Genomic DNA, 23,207 nt, shown 5'->3' with positions numbered 1-23,207 from the left:
CTGAGTTTCTGCAGTGGGTTAATGTTGTGATAACTGATAACCGGTGAATAAATTTGTGCTATAAAACGAACATCTCAGAATGCATATGCAGTTGGAAGCTCTTTTATATATATTTAAAAGCCTCTTTAAAAATAGATAAGGGACATTTCAAGATACAGACTCCAGTCTAGGAATTCCTGTTCCCTTCTTTGCCGTCTTCCTTTTATGCCTTGCTGAGCACGTCACCTTGTTTTTCTTCCTGGTTATCATTTCAGCAAACAGAGGTAGTAACTTTGGTGGCGGAGGATACTATAATGTTATTAACATTAGTGAGGCATGAATGTTCCTTTGGCATCAGAGGCTCCCCTTCAGTTAACACAGTTTCAATGGCAAGAAAAGGGGAAAAAATAGTCCTTGGGGTTGAATTGGGTGAAGAGAGAGTTGTTCTGTCCAAATAAAATTAACTGATACCTGTTCGACAAGCTAAAAATGGAGCCCCTGTAGCCGCTGAATTCTTTCAAGGATTGGCTCCGGGTTCCTTCACTCTGTGAAGCAATGACATCATCAGTAGGGGAGGAACAAGAGGGAAGATATGAACAAGAAATCTCAGATTCCCAACTTTTTAAAATATATATATATATATCTAGCTTTCTTATAACCGAAAATAAAAGGCAACATGTACAAGTAATATTCTAAATAAAAAATGGTGATGAATTAGCCTGTATTCTCCTGGTGTCAGGGACTGGGCAGAGGAGAAATGGTGGAGACCGCCTCCCCAGCCTGACCTTTCCAGAGAAGGAGGAGACAGTTCAGAATTACAGCAGGGGTTTGAGGGAGGTCACAGCTCAGAGGAAGATGAGGGGGAAAGCTGGGAAATAATGGGAGAGGAGGAAGAAGAAGCGCCAGAGGGGCGACAGCTGATAGACACAGTGTCTTTAGAAAGCATTCCAGACCTCCCCTCTCCCAGAATCCGGTGGTCATTGAAAGTAGGAGAGCAGAGAGCCCAGAGGCAAAGGGCACTTCTCAGCACCCATAGTGATGACGCATGAAGAGGAGAGAGGGAGGGGGTGGAGATTCACTCGGGGCAACGTCACTACTCGAAGAGGCTGCATTTCTAAGCCTCTCTCTCTCTGTGAATATTGAATAAAAAACACTGGTAAGAACTTTCCTTGTCTTATCTGTTGCTGGCAACCTACCATTGGGGTTGGCTTCTCTGACGCCTGACACCTGGTGTTTTCCTTTGCCCACCACTCCAAAAGGAATTGCTGTGTACATGCAGCTGAGAACATTTATCTTAGCCCTTAGGGAAGAAAATGAAACCTTTGTTTTTTGTGTAAGTGTTGGGAAAGATTGAGGGCACAAGGAGAAGGGGACGACAGAGGATGAGATGGTTGGACAGTGTTTTCGAAGCTATCAACATGAGTTTGACCAAACTGCGGGAGGCAGTGGAAGACAGGAGTGCCTGGCGTTCTGTGGTCCATGGGGTCACAAAGAGTCGGACATAACTAAACAACTAAACAACAACAACAACAACAACAAGGTCCAGGTTTCATTATTTAGCAATATTTTAAGGTCTTAGGAAGCTGCTGTCTACTGAGTTCATCTAGTTCAGTGATGGCCAAACTTGGTACTCAGCTAAGATGGCTAACTCATCTTAGCTAACTTGGTACTCAGCTTGGTACTCATCATCCCTAGCTAACAGGACCATTGGTCAGGGATGATGGGAATTGTAGTCCTAAAACAGCTGGAGGGCCAAGCTTGGCCATCACTGAACTAGTTGGTTTGTACTAAACTGGCAGTGGCTGTCCCAAGGTTTCAGCTATTTGAATAGGATGCCCACCTTTACAGTAGTTCTGCTTCCGGTTTCCTGCTGTGACCTAAGATGAGTATCTATTGTTCTGCTCATCCATTTGATTTACACCTGAATGATCCCGATGCATCTACAAGTCAAAGACGCAAGGTCTTTTGCAGCCAGTTATTTAGTACCACGGTTGTTACACCTGTGAACCGGTGTGGTGTAGTGGTTAAGAGTGGTGGACTCGTAATCTGGTGAACCGGGTTCGCGTCTCCGCTCCTCCACATGCAGCTGCTGGATGACCTTGGGCTAGTCACACTTCTCTGAAGTCTCACAGCCCCACTCACCTCCCAGAGTGTTGGTTGTGGGAGAGGAAGAGAAAGGAGAATGTTAGCCGCTCTGAGACTCCTTTGGGTAGTGATAAAGCGGGATATCAAATCCAAACTCTACTTCTACTCTACCTCTGCTCTCCATAGATTCCTGTCACGCCTGTCCAGTACATAACGTAAAAGTCAAAAAGGCAGTTACTGCACTGGCAGCTCTTTGGTTATGCCAACACAGTTGTGACCCGAAGTGCAGGCTTCACCAAGAGTATCATGGTGACAACATTTTGCTTGGTGCACTTCCATAAAGTCATCTGGAGCGATGTGGTCAGCAGAAAGCCTTTCTCCAGTGTGCCTACTCATTGATTATTAGACCTTAGTTCTGGATCCCAGAACTGGATCCCATAGGTGGAAGGAATACATCTGTGGCAAGTTGTTTACATCAGATGGTCTGCTGGCCCTGCCTTGACTTCTAAATAATTTGATATTATTGTCGTTATCTCTCCCTGTTGATTGACTCTTCTATCTTTCATGTCTAGAATCACAGCACATCCACTGCAAGCCAAGATAGTGGCAAATAGGACATGCTTTTGATTTTTCAGTGCAAATGTCATCCTAATCTTTTTGTCGTTGCTGTTTGTTTTCTTGCTGATAGTTAAATCGACTGAGCTGTGCACTGAGAAGATGACACAGCTGAACAATCTGATGGAATTAAATAGTTTCTCATAATTTCTATGCTGTTAAGTGGCACAAAGAGCATTACCTAATCACTGCTTGTCAGCCTTTGCTGTTTAATTCCCATCCTAGAGATCTTTCATGTTTACTCTTCTGTGCCACTGGAAAATGCTCCCAGATGATATATTTTAAACATTTAAATACTTGATCGTACAAACCTGTCTGCTCCCACTGCACAGTCTGTCAATGTAAAGACATAGTAAAAACTGTGAACTCTGTGTGTGCCACCATCATAAATAAATACCTTATGCTGTAAATAAAAAAACTAGACTTTCTGCCACATCAGCCTCTTCTAATGAAGACATTGCTAATTTGAAAGAAACCTACTAACTGCCAATAAAAATATACCAGTACTCATCTCGTCTCTCTGTTCCTCTTAGACGCTTGGCTTCCACAATAAACAAGGGATGTTGAGAGTTAATGTTATACTTACATTAGCAGAGTTTAACCCAGATTCAAGTCTTTGCTCAGCTATGAAGCAGTAGACTACATGGCCTTGGGGCATGTCACTATGTTTCTGCCTTACATACCTCACAATGTTACAAAGAAAATATAAAGGAGATGGAACTGTTTATTATTATTATTATTATTATTATTATTATTATTATTATTATTTGATTTTATATATTGCCCTATACCAAGAGGTCTCAGGGCGGTTCACAGAATAAAATTTGTTACGACAGGCACAGCCAACACCCAATTGGAGTGGGAGACAAATTTTGCCCCCAAACACACACACACACACACTCTCTCTCTCTCTCTCTCTCTCTCTCACACACACACACACACACACACACATCCTGATTTATCTACAGTGAGGAACCTTCTCTTTCTTGGGATCCAATTTCACTTCTTGAAAGGAGGGGATACAGACTTGGTCCACCCTCCTGTTTACTCTGCATCCAGTGTGCAGCTGTTGCTCGTTCAGGAACGGCTACACACATAACATAACCACAATCCGCATCTATCCTGTCATTTCTTATGAAATGCTGTGTTTTGATGCTTTTGCCTCCAAGCCAGCTTCAACCAAATTGAGAAAAAGAACGACCTAGCTGCATTTAAGCCAATAAGATGTGCGCAGCCCTAGTTATCCTGGATTCGAGTGACATCTGAAGTGATGCTCCGGAGACTTCTGTGTTTACTACATAAGGAAATAAGAAGAACAACAACATAAGAAGAGCCCATTGGATCAGGACAATGGCCCATCTAGTCAATCAATCAACCTTTATTGTTATGATCTCAGATCAGCCACACCCATCTAGTCCAGTATCTAGGTTGGTGGTTGTCACTGCCTCCTGTGGGAGTGACTTCCACAGTTCAACTACGGTAATTAACAAACGATATGCCACACTATACTGCATTGTCTTGGAAGGTTTAATATTGTGCTCAAAACATCTATAGACCATATACAGTGGTACCTTGGGTTAAGAACTTAATTCGTTCTGGAGGTCCGTTCTTAACCTGAAACTGTTCTTAACCTGAGACACTACTTTAGCTAATGAGGCCTCCCGCTGCCGCCGCCGTGCAATTTCTGTGCTCATCCTGAAGCAAAGTTCTTAACCCAAGGTACTATTTCTGGGTTAGCGGAGTCTGTAACCTGAAGCGTCAGTAACCTGAAGCATCTGTAACCTGAGGTACCATTGTAGTCAGAGGATTCCTGAAGTACCACTGTAGTCAGAGGATTCTGATTCCCACCCCCTCCCTCCAAAGCTTTGCCACCGTTTTATGGGGAAAGTGAATTCATACATTTTTATGCACCATAATTAACTGTTGTTGTTTCTCAGACATAGTCCCTTGATATCTTTCACATGAAGAGCTCATTAGATTCCTAGTGGGAGAGCATATGGAAATGCAAGATGATGGAAAACGTTGAAGAATGAATATTTGCTGTGACGTTACAAAATACCTTTGTGTTCATACCAAGTGTGAATAAAACAAGGCATACTCCCAAATAGTGTTTTCCCAGGTTGAGGCATCGCTTTGTTTTTTGTGTAATGCAAGCGTTACCTCTGTTCTGCATATTCCTTTACGTATTTCACTTGCTATTCATGGGGCGTTCAAGGTGAACTATGCCACAAACTATGACTGCACATTATAAGGGTGCTATTTCTGGAATGTATAGAATGTCTGTAGGCTCTTCACTGGTTTAGAATGGGTTTCTTTTATTATTTATTTATTTCTACTGTATATGGTTTAATTTTCCATTTTTAGCTCCTGCACTATTATCATAATTATATATGTACCAATTGATACGTTAGAGTCTTATTGTTTGTCTTCTGTTCTCGTTCCCCCAAACTGTCGTGAATATATAGCATCTTCAGTACAGTAATTTACTTTTACATGCAAGATTTGAACGCATTCAACTCTTTCTTCCAACGTGGAACCCAAAACGGTGTGTGCCTGTGGTTTCCAGGTAGTCTCCATTCTAGGTACTAATGAGACCCAGACCTGCAGACCTCAAGCAAGGTGCTGAGGTCATTGGGATAGCTGCCATGCCGATAAATCTGGTATCCAATAACTTACTGAGCGATTGTCAAAGCTTTCATATCCCAGAAAGATGATTGGATCTAGCAGTTTCTTGGTATTCCTTCAGAGGTTCAGACCCACTATGAGAGCACTCTGCCCCTAGGCAGACGCTGTCACTCTGACGTGTACTCTAATTGCCTAACTAGGATCTGCTCTGAGTCCCATGTAGTTATTGCATGTTCTACCCATATGCTTTCAGTTACAGTGCTGTAAGAGAGCCCCAGGCAACTACCTTGTTTGCATTGTGCTTCCTTTGAGCATCACTATTCATGCCTACCAGATTTTTTTTTATTAAAAAAAACTAAATACCCACCAGATTTGACAACAGAAAAGAGACAGATTTGGGAATAGCCCGAATTTGGGACAGGCACTATTAGCAATACCTGCACTACCCCTGCTTTTGACCCCACAACAAATTAAAAAGATGATGACTCGGTTTGAAGGACTTTCCTAGGCAGCCGATAGAGACTGGAAGACAATGGGAACTGATTCAAACTTTTCACAGAAGCAGAAGAAAACATATCTTGTGAAAAACGTACACGTCCCACTTTGGTTCTCTTCGGGATTCAGCTCTTTGCACTTTCTTTCCAAGTGTCTCCAGCGAAAATATTTGAGCGTGTCCTCATCCCCCATCTTTACTCTCCGTATCGCGCAGGCTGTCTGGGTTGGTCTGAAATCTCTTTAAGGGCATTTTAATTCTCTGCAGAAACTCCAGACAGGCTGTGGAGGCTTTGTGTCACAACTTTAAAATTATTTAAATGTACTTTGTCTGTGCACAGACATAAACTCTTGTCAACTCATTCACAATAAAAAGCCATGGTGCCTTAAGCTACTTTTTAAAAACCAGCCACAGGACCGCCAAGGTGACCTTTCCTGCTGTTTCAATTACAGAGTGTTGCCATCATTTAACTATTAGAATGATGGAATGTGTGCACTTTGATATCTGAGTGGCAACATTTCAGGCCAGGGAGATCTCTATGAGTGGGCAGATTATAGATCTAAAGACTCGCATCAAGGAATTAAAGGTAAGCAGCCATAAGTATGATGAAGATGCCTTCTGAGGCTGGAATCTAAAAATCTTTTTCGAAAGCTGCAGGGAAATCACAATATATCTAATTGATTTTAATAATCAATACTGACAATTTTGTTCTTGCTTGCATCTAGCCCAGAGTACAAGGAAACTGCCTTCTGTCTGGCTTTGTGGGAGGAAAATTTCATATGCCCTTCAAAATAAGAAAGTAATGGACCTTTATAAGGCTTCTTTTCATGCAGTTTAAGCTGAAATACAATACAACGTTATATGACATTTGAAACGAGCTTCTATATTTTATTCAATAAGCTTTATAAGCTTCATTACCAAATTCCTCAGCATCATTTGGCTCTACTGTTTTGACCATCAGTCACCACTGAAACAGGTAGGAAAACACCCACTCAGAAATGAACATGCTCCTATCAAATTGAAATGCAAAAGAGCTAAGATTGTCAAGCTGGATCAAATATCTACAAGAGAAAACTCCAGTTAGAGGCCAAAATATACTGTAATTCTTTGAGCACGTATCTCTGGCTAGCTATACTTTTGTGTCTTTTCGAATATAATAAATAAACCCACTGGCATTCATTTCGGCAAATAAAAATGCAGCGGTAATAGATATGTAAATCTAGGCAAGTAAACTGAACACGTTTCACTCATGAATAATTATATAAAGGGGGGAGGGAAAGGAAAAGGCAGCATGAATATTCAAAGCTGTGCACCAAGTCTGATAACGAGCAAAAATTATTGCTGAGTAACCATTCAAAATAATGTAGGGAATTTTGCAGGGATTATAAATTTTCAGTGAATGGTTAGATATCCGGTTAGATATTCCAATATTCTGCTACTGTGACAGCAATGACAACACATCTCACAATATTCATAATTTCACAGTGGGACTTAACAGTTGCTTTACATTCTATTTTTCCTTTCTGCACAGACAAAATGTTGCATGTGAGCCCGACAACTACGTGTTTATGCAGTAATGCATGCAACAGTATATGAACCAAGGAAAGATATATGCCATGTCAAGGAGCAGCAATTGGCTATAGATCCATGACAGAAAACACGTACTGTATTTTTCGCTCTATAAGACGCACCAGACCACAAGACGCACCTAGTTTTTGGCGGAGGAAAACAAGAAAAAAATATATTCTGAATCTCAGAAGCCAGAACAGCAAGAGGGATTGCTACTCAGTGAAAGCAGCAATCCCTCTTGCTGTTCTGGCTTCTGGGATAGCTGTGCAGCCTGCATTTGCTCTATACCCACATACACATTTCCCCTTACTTTTTAGGAGGGAAAAAGTGAGTCTTATAGAGCAAAAAATACAGTATTTACCATTTTGTGTTCATGTGGTCAAGGGCTTAGGCCAAATCTGGCTCCCAGGTATGAGTTACTCTATGATAGGCTTGCCGTATTTCAAAAAGTGAAATTACAGACAGTTGTTCAGGATGTTGTTGTTTTTTAAGTTTTGCCCAAAGAAATGAAGTTTTTTAAAGCTATTTTTAAGGAGATTCGCCAAAATCTAGACTTCTGACATCGGTTGCCATATGTCTGGATTTTCCCAGACATTTCAGCGATTTCCGCCTGGACACTGCTTCTGACTGCAGTATTCTGGCTATGTCTGGGAAAATTTGGACGTATGGCAACCCTACTCTATGATAAAATGAAGAGGTAAACACATAGTCGTTGTACATATGTACCTTTAGAACACATTGTAGGTATACATAAACATCACCAATCCCTTATGTGGTACAATAATTATTGACTGGATGGCCACAAGGAGATATAACGTACTAGTGAATACACACCATGGTAGGGTAAAGTGGAAGACTGGAACATTATTTTAGGATCACACATTTAAGGATTCATGTGCACAACTTCCTTTAAGAGAGGAGAAAATGTATACTGGAGTGCGAGTTAAGCATAAATCTCTGGAGCTTCTTTTTTTGCTGAAACTGAAAAAAATAAGAGTTTGTGCTGCAAAGAAGGACTAGAGGTTAAGAGAACATTTAGAATCAGAACCGACAGGGAAGAAAGGGGGGAAGAAGGTTAAGCTCTTACGTTCTGCATTATATTTCTGGGGAGGAAAGTGTAACCATATTTCTGGTTCCCAAAAGGCTATGATACAAAGCAGGGGACAAAAATAGAACAACTGTACAGAGAACAACTGGACTTGATTTGCTTACAGGAAACCCATATAACTAGAGCACACAGGAGACTGCTTATGAATAAAAAATTGGGACAAGAATTTATTTCGTCGGACAAAGTGAAAAAAAGAGGAGTTGTGATTTATGTAAAAGAGAAGTGGGCTCCAAAAATGATGTTCAAAGATGAACAAGGAAGATATTTAGCGGTGGAGATTCAGGTACAAGGAGAAAAAATTTTGATAATTGGGATCTATGCACCAAATGAAGGTAAAGCAGAATTCTTCAAAAAACTCCATGAAACTTTGACGGATTATTTGGAATACAATATGATAATCATGGGAGATATTAATGGTGTAGTTTCTACAAACATGGACAAGACACAAAGACTGACACTTACTAAAGAAGGGAGACTCCCGAAGACTTTCTTCGAAATGACTGAAAATATGGACTTAATAGACATTTGGAGAACAAGGAACCCTCTTGAAAGAGAGGGAACCTTTTTCTCCCATGCAAAGATGACCTGGACCAGAATCGACCAAATATGGGTTACTAGTGGAATGGCTCCGAAGATTAAGAAGGTAGAAATCTGCCCAAAAACCTGTTCCGACCATAACGCCGTGAAGATGGAAATGAAATTTACAACAACTGGTCAGTTTAGATGGAGAATGAATGACACCCTATTTCGAGATAGAGAGATCCACATGAAGGCCCAAAAAACTCTAAAGGACTATTTTGAAATCAATCTAAAGGGCGAGGTGGAAAAAAGAGTGATCTGGGACGCAAGTAAAGCTGTGATGCGAGGATTTTTGATTCAACAAAATTCAATAAAGAAGAGGAAACAGAATGAGAAAAAGGAAAAAATTTTGGAAAAGATAAAAGAAGGAGAGAAAAAATTAAGATCAAAACCAAAGTCCCAGGAGATTTTGAGGGAGATTAAGTTGTATCAAACACAATATATGGAATTGATGAACCAAGAGATAGAATGGAAAATAAAGCAAATGAAACAAAAGACATTTGAGTCGGCAGACAAATGTGGTAAACTTCTGGCATGGCAACTTAAGAAAAGACAGAAATTAAATACAGTCACAAGTCTAGAAGTGGATGGAAAAAATATATTTAAACCCAACGAGATAAGAAATTGTTTTGTGAGTTACTTTAAAAAACTTTATTCCCAAGGATTACAAAATGAAGAGGACATAGATAAATTCCTTAATAAATATGGATTACAAAAAATCTCTCATCATAGCAAGGTGGATCTAAACCAGAGAATAACAGAACAAGAGATAGAGGGTGCCATTCAGGACATGCAATTGGGCAAATCTCCAGGGCCAGACGGACTGACTTCCAGATATTATAAATCTTTAAAGGAATGGCTGATACAACCGTTAAAGGAAGTTTGTAACGAGATCTTAGAGGGAAAAAAGGCACCCGAATCGTGGAAAGAAGCATATATCTCACTCATACCAAAGACAGAGACTGAAAAGACTCAACTGAAGAACTACCGCCCAATTTCGTTACTGAATGTGGATTACAAAATTTTTGCAGACATTTTAGCAAAAAGATTTAAAAGAGTACTGATGGAGAAGATTCACAGAGACCAAGCAGGCTTTCTCCCAAAAAGACACCTCTCAGACAATGTTAGGAATATAATAGACATTTTGGAAAAGTTAGAGGTGAACATAAATACTAAAGCAGTTTTGATATTTGTGGATGCGGAGAAAGCCTTTGACAATATTTCATGGAGTTTTATGAAAAAGAATCTTCATGGGATGGGGGTAGGACAAGGATTTGAGAATGGTATGGGTGCAATATATTCCGAACAAAAAGCTAAGTTGATTGTAAACAATGTAATAACTGAGGAACTTAAGATAGAAAAAGGAACACGACAGGGGTGCCCAATTTCCCCATTGCTTTTTATTTCGGTCCTGGAGGTGTTGCTGAACATGATTAGAGACGACCAGCAGGTTAAAGGTGTAAAGGTCGGAACCAAACATTATAAGTTAAGAGCGTTCGCAGATGACCTGGTTTTGACCTTGCAGGAGCCAAACACTAGTACAAAAAGAGTGTTGGAAATAATCCAACAATTTGGACAGGTAGCTGGATTTAAATTGAATAAACAAAAAACTAAAGTCTTAGGGAAAAACCTAACAGATATGGAAAAGAATAAGTTTCAAGAAGAGACAGGTCTGACGGTGGTTAAGAAGGTGAAATATCTAGGGGTTAATTTAACATCTAAAAACTTGAATCTGTATAAGGATAATTATGAAAAATGTTGGTCAGAAATTAAAAAAGATTTAGAAATATGGTCAAATTTGAGATTGTCAATGTTAGGCCGAATTGCAGTGATTAAGATGAATGTATTGCCTAGAATGTTATTTTTATTTCAAACTTTGCAGATTATTGACAAGATGGACTGTTTCAAGAGGTGGCAGAAAGATATTGCGAAATTTGTCTGGCAGGGCAAAAAGCCCAGAATAAAATATAAAATTTTAACAAATGCAAAAGAAAGAGGGGGATTTGCCCTGCCGGACTTAAAATTGTATTATGAAGCAGCAGCATTCTGCTGGCTGAAAGAGTGGATGCTCCTCGAGAATACAGATATCTTGGACTTAGAAGGTTTCAATAATGCATTTGGCTGGCATGCATATCTATGGTATGACAAAATCAAAGTGCATAGTGCCTTTAAAAATCATATTGTAAGGAAAGCGTTGTTTAATGTTTGGATGAGATACAAAGATCTGTTGGAAAACAAAACCCCTAGATGGTTGTCACCCTTAGAGGCTAAGGCCCACAAGAAAGTTAATATGGAGGTCGGATGGCCAAAGTATTGTGAGATCTTAGAACAGGATGGAGAGAAACTGAAATTAAAGAGCCATGAAAAATTAAAACCCAAAGTACAAGATTGGCTCCACTATTATCAAATAATGGAGGTTTTTAAACAAGACAGGAAAATTGGCTTCCAGGTGGAAAAATCAAAACTTGAGACAGAATTGTTAGAACCCAATATTAAGAATTTGTCAAGAATGTATAACTTGCTGTTGAAATGGAATACACAAGACGAAACAGTTAAATCAGTTATGATTAAGTGGGCACAGGACATTGGTCATAATATTATGTCTGCTGACTGGGAAAGGTTGTGGAACACTGGTATTAAATTTACGGCATGTAGTGCTTTAAAGGAAAATGTGATGAAAATGGTCTATAGGTGGTACATGACCCCAGTTAAGCTAGCAAAAATTTACCATTTGCCTGATAACAAATGTTGGAAATGTAAGGAAACTGAGGGTACTTTTTATCATCTTTGGTGGACATGCCCGAAGATTAAGGTTTTCTGGGAGATGATATATAATGAAATGAAAAAGGTATTTAAATATACCTTCCTTAAGAAACCAGAGGCCTTTCTCTTGGGCATTGTCGGCCAACTGGTGTCAAAAAAGGATAGAACTTTTTTCATGTATGCAACAACAGCAGCAAGAATACTGATCGCAAAGTATTGGAAGACACAAGATTTACCCACCTTGGAAGAATGGCAGATGAAAGTGATTGACTATATGACATTGGCGGAAATGACGAGCAGAATTCGTGACCAGGGAAAGGAGACTGCGGAAGAAGACTGGAAGAAATTTAAGATTTATCTTAAGAACTATTATAAACTTGATGAAGTTTAGAATGTCGAGATTCTACAGAGAGAAAGGGTTGCAGTAATATAAGATTAGATTAAGAAAGGACTATGATGAATTAGGATGGGAAAAAACATTTATATGTTGCTATAAAACTTGGACATGAGGATGCAGAAAGGGGAGGTATGGGGAAGTCCGAGGAAAGAAGTTTATGAAAGGACATTTTGAAATTATATTTGTTTGTTTGTCTGTTTTTCTTTTATGTTTGTTTGTTATAAAAACTCTTGTAAAACCAATAAAATTTTTATAAAAAAACAAAAACAAAAATAAAAATAAAAATGTGATGTGCTCACATCTAGGAAAGTCCAAATGCAGAACCTCAGAGAGGTTGTTCTGAGATCATAAATAAGTGAGGCAATGCTCTCAAACAGTGCCAAATTTATGTATAAGCTAAACAAGCCATAGCTTAGGGCCCCACTCTCTTGGGGGCCTCAAAAAAATTAAAGGAAAAAAACTGGATGTACATTACCAAAATGTAAGATAAAAATAAAAATAAAATGTCTTTAGATACCTATTAGGTCCCTAAATTACCATATAGCATATATTCAACACAAAAAACCAGTGACAATTTGTTGTTGACAAAGGACAGCTGGACATAAAAAGGGCCCCATTACCTTCAGTAGCTTGGGGCTCATCAAACCTAAATCCAGCCCTGCTCTCAAACTTCAGAAATCAGAGTCTGTGGCTGTAATTGTTCTGAAAACATAGTCGTCATCATAATCAAGATTTTGGATCCCCCCTTCACCATGAGGTCCCTGGGTGGGTTACAGAAATATAAAAATACAATATTAAAATCATTTAAAACAAATTGCAGTCAATAGAATAGGATGGCAAAAAGATTCACATATACAACATGAATGCATTCAACTGCGAAACCCAAATGAATGTCCCATTATGCATTGGGGTAGAAAATGATACCGTTTCTGGACTAGGGGCTCCAATATAATTTCCCCCACTCTTTGTCCTGTGTAAGTGAAAATTGGCATAATGGAGGTAGTGAGCTGCACCTATTGAATCGTGGAAAGTTAAGTAGCATAAAGTGGGAAAACAGTGACTGGGCACCCTGATATTCAGCTTTTAGGGATATTTTTCTGAACCACCTTAGAGAAATACATCATTTCTCTTTCCTTGGTTCATATAAAGGTAAAGGTAAAGGTACCCCTGCCCGAGCGGGCCAGTCTTGACAGACTCTGGGGTTTGTGCGCCCATCTCACATCTATTGGCCGGGGGCCAGCGCTGTCCGGGGACACTTCCGGGTCACGTGGCCAGCGTGACAACGCTGCTCTGGCGAGCCAGAGCCGCACACGGAACGCCGTTTACCTTCCCGCTGGTAAGCGGTACCTATTTATCTACTTGCCCCCGGGGGTGCTTTCGAACTGCTAGGTGGGCAGGCGCTGGGACCGAGCAGCGGGAGCGCACCCCGCCGCGGGGATTCGAACCGCCGATCTTTCGATCGGCAAGCCCTAGGCGTTGAGGCTTTAGCCCACAGCGCCACCCGTGTCCCTTGGTTCATATACTTTTCATTAATAATTGCTTGGTCAACCCTTTCATCTGTCTTAATTAACACAGCTATGATTTAAATGGAAAGGACATCCCTGGTTTCAGTAGCTTAAAAAAAAATGCAAATGAGGCTCTCTCTTTTTTCAGATGGCTACTCTTCCAATGCTTTTCAGAGAGAAAACAACAAACACCATCTCTTGATTGCCAGATTGCTTGGTTTAGCACTATATTGATATGCATCTGGATGTAAAAGTTGTGTTACAGAGCTGAGAGAATGGTTTGTTGCTAGACTAAATAGGTACACAATATGAAGTGTCTGGTATGCAACCTCTATGCAAAATTTGTGGGGTTTTTTAAAGCATTTCTTTAATTGCTTTCATGTGACATATACCTTTTTTCTTTTTTTTAAAGCCAGCTTGTTATAGCTTTTCATAAGAATGCTTAGAGTAGAGGAAATAATCCTGAGGAAATTGACTTGACAGATCTTCCTTCTCCTGTTGCTCGGAATGTCCACTTTTATTACTGTTTCTTTTTGTACACTTCCCTTTTATGAAGTCTTCCCAATGTTGAGGTAAATAGGAGGTACCTGGCATGCACATCTGGTAAGCCCACGGTGAAAACTCTGACACATATCTAGAGCTGTTATTCTCAGGTGATTTTTAGATGCCCAAGGTATGGATGGGGGAACCAGTCTGTTCTCTGTTGGTATGTGCTCCTTCTTATGCCCATTCTGTCCCTTTCTTCAAAAAATATACATTTCTAACTTCTTTTCCTTGGTATAATTACATTTGAAATGCATACTCAGCTTCCTGAAGGATCCCATCCCTCTTTGCTACAGACTCCCTCGGGTGTTAAGGTCAGAAAGGGAAGCATATTTGTTGTTCCACTGCCTCTGTAGTTCAAAAAAAGATACAATCTTTTTACCCTGACATTTTACACCCAAGTTGTATATTTTAGGAACCACCTTATTTCTGTGATTGTACTGTAAGTTGCTTTAATCTGTTTTTAACATTGTGTTTGAATTGCTGCACTCCACCCTAGGACCTTAGGGGGATGGGTGAGATCATCATCATCATCATCATCACAGCAATTAATAGTAAGATAATTTTAGAACAGGGGTCAGCTAACTTTTTCAGCAGGGGGCTGGTCCATTCTCCCTCAGACCTTGTGGGGGGCAGACTATATTTTGAAGAAAAAAAAATGAACGAATTCCTGTGCCCCACAAATAACCCAGAGATGCATTTTAAACAAAAGCACACATTCTACTCAGTTTTTATCAGAATCTGCAAAAATGTAATTCCTCAAGTATCCCCAGACCAAATTTAGCATACCCTGAAGCAGGGCTTTTCTTCAACCGGAACTTGCCGGAACTCAGTTCCTGTCCCTCTCAGGTGGGCGCCATTGCCATTCTAAGAGAATGAGGGAGGCATTCATGGTGAGTTTGAGCACCTCTTTTTCTAGAAAAACAGCAGTGCTCTGAAGCATTATAGTTTTAAAGGGTTGGAAAAATTAGAGCAGGGATTGCCTTTTTTTTTTTTTGAGCCAGTGAACACCTTCTGGGATTTTGAGAAAGTGTTGTGAGTGCCAGTCACAAAATGGCTGCCATAGGGATGTGGCATAGCACAAATATGGCTGCCATGGAGGTGTGTAGGAGAGGCCAAGCCAGTGGAAACAGGACGTGATTAGGAAGATCAAACAGTTTCTCATGTGTAGTGGATTTTTGGGGAGATATTTATGGAAACCTTTTGCAGATGTCATAGGAGGTACTGGCAGGTATATTCATGCCCATAGGCAGCATGTTGGTGAACCCTGAGTTAGAAGCTTCTATTACAACCCAGTCACTACTTACTCTCACTACTTTCTTACAGGTGAGGGCAGGTGAACAGGCCGCAGCAGCACCAGCAAAGAGGAGGGGAATCAGAGTCAGGAGGCTGCAGCTATTAGTAGGGAGTCCCCTACTATGGCATAGCCCTTGGCAGCTGCCAGACAACAGCAACTCCTGGTAGCCCCAATAGTAGCAGCAGGAGCAGGAGCATTAAAATAATGTGTGTGATCCAGCTGGAATCAAATCTGATATGACACCATCAGCTGAAATGAGCCTGTACTTCTAGTGGCTGCTGATTTTCACTTTTAAACATAAATAATATAAGACTGCTTGGATAGCAGCCTAGTGAGCATCATAAGTATATATTATTTAATGGGTACCAATTACAAGTAGAAGCAATACCATGGCGGAAATGTATCAGTAAACACCATCATGCCTGTCTGAGTCTTGGCTAGTGTGTGTATTTTTATCCCCAGAAATGGAAAAAGCTAGCAAACTTTACAGCAGATGAGGAATTAAGCCATTTCAAATTGTTTTGACTGTATATTTTGATTCTTTACGACAGCATTTATGAGCTGCCAGAAAAATTATAAGACACACAATTTGCAGCTCCACTACTCCAGATAACTTTATATAGTCAGTCTGATTCTCTCCCTCTCCCCCTGCTCTCTCTCACACACAACACGCAAACACACACACACACACACACACACACATGCTCCATTACAGCAGTAGGTGTGAGGCAGCTGGCTCCAAAAACATATTTATTCCCTTCAATGACATTGCTATAATTCACTCACCATGGTCATTCCTGCTAGTGATTAAAATTAGCCAATTTGAACACAAACTTTTTTGTGTTCTTTCTTGTGAATTATTGTGTAGCATCTTGTACAACTGAAAAAATAGCATTTGAGGGTGATTTGGATGCATTAAAAGAGCAGTGTCAAATGCTTATTCCCAGAGTTTTTAGCATACGCTGGTGGTCTCTTGAGAGTCATATATTTGTAATTCTGTAGTCACAACCATCTGGGGAAGTTCAGTCTCCCTGGCTTTCCATTAGTAGACACTTGTGGTTAGTAACTTTAGTAAGAACCATGGATATTGTAGCCCCATGAGGATGTTGTAGCCCTATGCATATTTACATAAAGTCCCCACTGGACTCTGTGAAGCATTATGCAAAGTAAATATGTATAGAATCAGGATAAACAATTTATCTTTTAGCATCTTCTAAGGCGCTGCAGTGTATACATTTGTCTACTTTTCCACCTCTTTCAGTTTCACTTTAAAAGATCCTGCTACATAAACCTGTGAAAAAGAAACTGAAAGCACAATCTGTTGGAGCAGAAGGGACATTGCTCAATGGTAGAGCAACAGCCAATGGTAGAACAACAAGATTCCATTTCGACATCTCCAGCTAGGGCTGAGAAGCAGTGGCGTAGCGTGGGGGGTGCAGGGGGGGCCGGCCGCACCGGGCGCAACATCTGGGGGTTAGGGTTAGGGGGCGCAAATCCACGGGTTAGGGGGCGCAAATTACTTGCCTTGCCCCGGGTGCTGACAACCCACGCTACGCCACTGCTGAGAAGAAATCCTGATAGGATCCTGCAGAGCCACTGTCAGTGCAGACAGTGTAGACAGAGTTGATCTGGCTCAGCATAAGGCACTTTTGTGTTCCTAGCTCTATGCCTGCCAACTCACAAGTGAAGACCTACTCGGTCTAATGGGTCTTAGTCCCAAGTATGTGAGCACAGGACTGCGGCCTTGTTTCCCTTGCCTGTTTTTAATTAAGTTGCGAACATATATTACATATTTTACACACAAATTTTCCCGAGTTATTTCCGAGATGATAATAAGCAGGCGACAGTATCTGTGCTATCGTACATTCTTGGTATGCAAGTCATTTCTCTGAAAAATGATAGTATAATCTAACAAAGCACAGAACAATCTATCAACTTCTCTCACTGTATAAAAGAGCACAACAACCTCAGAATACATTAATTGTACAGATCATACCCAAGCCCTGTTTTCTAGGAGAGATGATACTTTCTACATCTACTTGTGTCCTCAACTGTCACACAGATCACAAACCAGCTCTTCTATCTCTGTCTAGCAAAGGATGTGTTCCCCATGTCCTATTTCAATTAGCTTAAGTACCCTGTCTGTTCTATGACAGGATGCTTTAAGTCATCCTCATTTTCTTTCCCCCCACCAGCCATGGCTCTTCCTTTGGCATTTAGTCCTAATCATCCATTCTGTGGTCTATCTCAGATGATCCTCTGAGCCTTGGTTTTGAGGATTAAGAATGTGGTGTGGCTTCCGCAATCCACCCTCCTGTCTTGCATGCTGATTTCTTCCTCTGTTTCTCTAATCATATTCTCCATATTAAGCAACCATGCCAACCTTAACTAAACCACAATTTGCAAACCAACCTTGAAGTCAATGCAGTTGCACGGTGCAAACCTCATAGCAAACTGGATAGAGCAAGTTGGAAATGGTAGAGAAACCTCACATGCAAGAGGGGTGTGTGGGAATGAGGTGCTCGGAAGTCATAAGAGGAACATTCCAGATTATCCCAACCATGGAAGATGATGTCTAAACTGGGCCCATGTGTTTCACATCTCAGCTAATTGAAATTGGTTGAAATTGATGAAACCTTCCATTAGGAGAGCTACTGTAGATCAGTAGAGCATATGTGTTGCATCTCCAGTTTAAAAGGATCTAGCAGTATCCTGGATAGCTTTTGTCAGAGTAGATAATACAGTGGTACCTTGGTTCTTGAACTTAATCCATTCCGGGAGTCCTTTCGACTTCTGAAACCATTCAAAAACCAAGGCACAGTTTCCAGTTGGCTGCAGGAGCTTCCTGCACTCAAGCGGAAGCTGCATTGGAAGTTCAGCTTTCGAAAATGTTCGCAAACTGGAACACTTACTTCCGGGTTTGCGACGTTCGGGAGCTGATTTGTTCGGGAGCCAAGCCATTCGAGTACCAAGGTACCACTGTACTGAGTTAGATGGACACATTACTGTTGTGTCCGCATTACTGGACACATTACTGCTTGTGTACACATTAATGTTTACCGTGGCTCTGGTTCATTCCCACTCTTGGTGTTTAAGCTGAGTACATGTGATGTTAGCCACAATCAGTGCCAGATTTATGTATAAGCTAAGCAAGCTATAGCTTAGGGTGTAGGGAAACAAATCAGGTAATGTGCATTGGGTGAAGAGATCCCCACCCCCTCTATAGCAATGCAAAAATGTAACTCTAAACACAGCAAAGTGGGATTGCCTCACATTATCATCATCATCACCCTTGATTTATTAATCACTGTCTAAACCACCATCTTAATACAGTTAAGCCAGCAATATGTACATAACCCCAGTATAAAGCAGCTTCTTACATTTCTAAATATCTTATTTCTAAGAGTAAATAAAACTTGCTATCTTGATAACTTTGGGCTATTTTTTATGTCAAATGGGGTGGCAGGGGGAGGAATTTATCCCCACAGGCAAGTATATATGCCTTGAAAACTGTTGTCAAAAAGTAGCCAGTAATGGAAGATGTGGAAATGCGGCTCTAACCTGTGCCTGAAATCATAGGGACTTTGCAAGGACTGGAGCTATATGAGACCGGAAAGTGATTTTTCAGTGATATAATACTGTTGTATGAGCAACTTTCTGTTGATCCCTTTTTTAAAATCAAGGGAGATATGTGTGAGAAACATAGGAATTAAATTGTGAGACACTCCTAGTGTAGTAGCACTAAATCTTGCAAATGTCTTCCATATCATGGCATTAGACAATTTTACATAGGAAGATTAAACAATTAAGAATTGCCATTCTGGCTTCATCCTTCTTTAAATAGTGGAGATAATTAAAAAGAAGGGCTTAGCTTTTATTTTCACACTGCTAGTTTGCTATGAGAAAGGTCACAACCTATGTTCTGACTTCAGTGTTTAATGAATTGATATGTCTAATCAGAGGAAAAACAACTGAATTTCCACTGAGGTGATGGACTAAGTCTGGTCTAGGCTGCAGCTAAGGTGCAACTATCCATTAGGGATTGTAAAGGGTTTTGTGGGGTTTCTTCTTCTTTGTTTTTCTATGGAGGAATCTTTATGGGTCCCTCACTTCCAGTTTGAAATGTTACATCCAAAACACAGATCTAGCACTTCACTGAGGACAAGCCCTAATACTCTGAATGTACAATGTTGTCTTCGGGCATTGCTAGCCATCTGAAGCAGCTTCATGGAACATATTGTAGTATAGCTGATGAGATGACACACAACCGGTTCTAGAGATAGTTGTCCTGACCATAAGTGGTAATATTCATTGCTGTGTGGAACTGAGTCATGAAAATATGTGAAAGTTGAAGATGAGAATGAGAAAGCAAATTCGCACATCCCTAAATACACTGGAAATTGTCATTGGAATTAAAAATCTCTGTTGGCTGTGCCTCAGAACTCATGTTTGAGGTGAGATTTGGACAACCATACATTATCCATTAGACCACACATTCTTCCTGAAAAAGTCATGGAGTTATTTTTATCAATTCTGTTGACAATACAAGAACATCGCCAGTGTGTAACCTGATGTGGCTCTGAATGGTCAGCTTTTCCCTGACTCCATGATGTTACGGCTTCAAACAACACCCTCTCTCCAATCCTTGCTTACTTTCAGCATTCCAAATTTTTGTCAAACATTACAGAGCTTTCAAAAATTCAAAATAAAGCCATTAAACAAAAAGCATATGGCATGATTCAGATTTCCTTAGAATGGAATTTGCAGTACAATCCTGTCAAGGTTCATGTAAGTTCTACTAGTTTCAATAGGATTTACTGCCAACTAAGAGTGCATATAACGGCAGCCTGAGGCTGCAATCATATATGCACCTAACTAGGAAGTAAGGTCCATTGAACTCAATGAGTCTTATGCCTAAGTAAACATGCATGAGATCATGCTGTTAGACTTTCTGAAGCTGAGCATACTGAACTTCTAGAAACAGGGATAATGGCAGATTTACCTTTGCAACACAGAGAAGAAAATGCTAATGGTGTCTGTCTGACCAGTGGGATTCAACGGAATTTCTGTCTATGTGGAACATAATAGAAAAGACTCCAAGATTTCAAGGACCATGCATGTGTCATTCATTGTTTTGTACATGCTGCTTACTACTTACTCATTCAGTGATTTTTGTTACAGCTGCTTAGTAAAGCCCTAACGACTGCATACTCCCAGGCAGGGATGACAGAGCATGCCCTGAACTCTCAAATCTGCCATTCCGTACCTGTCTGAGAGCTTCCAGTTCCTGACATATTAATATCCCATTAAAGTAGTTCTCTGAGGGAGTGTAATGTAACAACTATTCAATAAATGTCTATCATTTGTTTGAGGTTATTCCTTTGTGTGTGCCAACACTTTATTTCATCACTTAATTACAAAATCAAGTGCTAAGGATTTTGGTACTTTAATCCATATCAACCATTGCTGGAAATATGTGTGAGTAGTGGGGAAGAAAGCCCTACTTGAAGGACAGTGTAAATGTGAAGCAATAAACAGCTGTGAGAGAAATGGTCCCTACTATGCATTTCTATCTTCACAAATGTAGTCTTTGGCAACTATTCCACAAATTTCCACAAAATGTCTACAAGTCAAATCCAAATTAATGCAATCCAGGCATTCAGAAATGCAGCTCAACAACTTTTGGGGTATCTTGGTTTTTACTTTTTGAAATATGGCAGCCCGACTTGTCCACTATATAAATGTCCACTAGATAAATGCCAGCTTCTTGGACTTCCGGGTTAGCGCCATCGCCGAATGGCGGACTCCCTCCGAGCTCCGGAGGGAGTCTGCTCGGCAGGGGCTGGGTCCTACCGCGCCGGTGACGCGGGGACCCTTAAAAACCACGGGCACGGAGCCCGTGGACATGGGTGACTCGGCTGGCATCGTTAGCGCCCTCCCGACTCGTGAAGGAGCCTTTTTAAAGGCCTCGGATCGGGTGCCGGGGAGTGGCGTGGTGCTTTGAGTCCTCTGCTTTCCCTGCCGAGCGCAGCCGCATGGCATTCGACGGAGAGCGCTGACTTCTTCCATTGGAAATTCAGACTATTAACAACAACCCGTGAGTAATTGGGAAACCGGGTTCAAAAGAAGAAAAAAAAGGATTTTTTTTCCCGGATTTGGCATGAGCGGGGGTGATCTAAAAAGGAAGTCAGTCCCCCCCTATTGTAAACATTCTAATACAAGGACTGGGTAACCAAGGTCCAAAGAGAAGTATATTTTTGACAAAAATCATTAATTCCACGATGGGAAATTTTAAGAACTGTGCTGGAGGAGAAGAGCAGAGGGGGAGAAGGAAAATGCAACCCCCCCTGGGAACCGGGGCGATTCGTAGAGCCTGGTGAAGAGAGACGGAGACTTTGACAGCTGTCAAAGTAGCTGTCAAAGCTGGAGAATATAAAGAGGACTTTGCTTTAAGGACTTTGCTGGTTAACTTTGTTACAATTGGCTACAATATGGACAAAAACTGTCGGAAAACAAGGAACAACAATTTGACTTTTGGTTTAGAGGATACAAAGTTATTGCAATCCCCCTAGAGGGGTTTCGGGACATTACAAGAACGGTCGTGAGTGGAAAAATACTCTTGGATTCGTACAGGACTTGTTATCTTCTGGGAAAGCTGCAAAACTGAAATAGTATTTTGTCTACAGAGGTGTTTATACTAAAGGAGACAATAGAATTTTCTATTGAAGAAAGGAAGGGACTGGACGTAAGTTTTTGTTCCTGAACAACAAACCTCTGTAGAGATACCAGATTTTTGAATTAGAACGTTTTAGCAGCTGAACAGGACAAGAAACCTGAGAAAGTGAGGAATAAAAAGAACAAAGGACTGATTACGACACGGAAAGAACAATGGGAGGAGCTGAAAAGACCAAGGAAATTAAAGGCCTCTGTTAGATTGGACGTTCAAAGCTAAACATTATTAAAATAAATGAATTAAAAGAAAACCGGCAAGGTGGAATTGGGAAGAAATTTGGCCATGGACTTGAGATCTCCAGGCTGATAACATACAGACTGATGGACATGGGGAATTCAAACCGGGGAAGGGGGGGGGAGATTTGGAATCCAAAGGCTGTGTAACCATTTCTTGAATCCTTTTATATCTTTTATCTTCTATTTCTTTATATAACTTTTGTATATCATTGTATTTTGATTGGACGTGTTTAAAAAAAAAAAGGGAATTCGTGGAAGGAAACCGGGGTGGATCTTGGGGAAAATCTTTTTTCTTTTTCTGTTAAGGATATGGGATGGTGGAAAGATTGTATAATTTAAATTGGATAATGGGTTAAACAAATTAAGTTTTAAACTGGGAGTGAGAGCTTGTAGAACCAAATTAATGAAAGGGGAATACAGTCGGGAGGGGGAGGGGGGAGTCCCTGAAAGTAGGCAATGAAAATAAGGTTTTGAGTATATTCTATCTTTTTTTTCTTTTCTGTATTTTTATATTTTTGGAAACTTTAATAAATATGATTAAAAAAAAAAGATAAATGCCAGCTTCTTCATGGAGCCAAGGGACTGGGGTATGGCTGGATAACAGGGAATGCCTCTTGCTCTCCTGTCACAGAAATTGTTGCTGTTGTTGTTTAGTCGTTTAGTCATGTCCGACTCTTCGT

The 23,207-nt window shown here is 40.5% G+C and overlaps 1 long non-coding RNA gene across 2 annotated transcripts; it reads right to left on the bottom strand.

Annotated features, from left to right (window-relative positions):
* Positions 1-6,248: 6,248 nt before the first annotated feature.
* On the bottom strand, positions 6,249-15,385 carry LOC309541783. 2 transcript variants are annotated; one of them, XR_014223929.1, is made up of 4 exons: positions 15,051-15,385; positions 12,834-12,974; positions 8,201-8,347; positions 6,249-6,581 (listed from the first exon to the last, which is right to left on the bottom strand). It is a non-coding gene; the product is annotated as an uncharacterized lncRNA (long non-coding RNA). The 2 variants fall into 2 exon arrangements; XR_014223930.1 differs by lacking the exon at positions 6,249-6,581 and having other exon boundaries at positions 7,631-8,347.
* Between the last annotated feature and the right edge of the window lie 7,822 nt (positions 15,386-23,207).

The sequence above is a fragment of the Podarcis vaucheri genome, assembly GCF_965113315.1.
Source record: "Podarcis vaucheri genome assembly, chromosome: 10".
NCBI classification, from domain to species: Eukaryota; Metazoa; Chordata; class Lepidosauria; order Squamata; family Lacertidae; genus Podarcis; species Podarcis vaucheri.
This window is presented reverse-complemented; position numbering and strand designations above follow the sequence as displayed.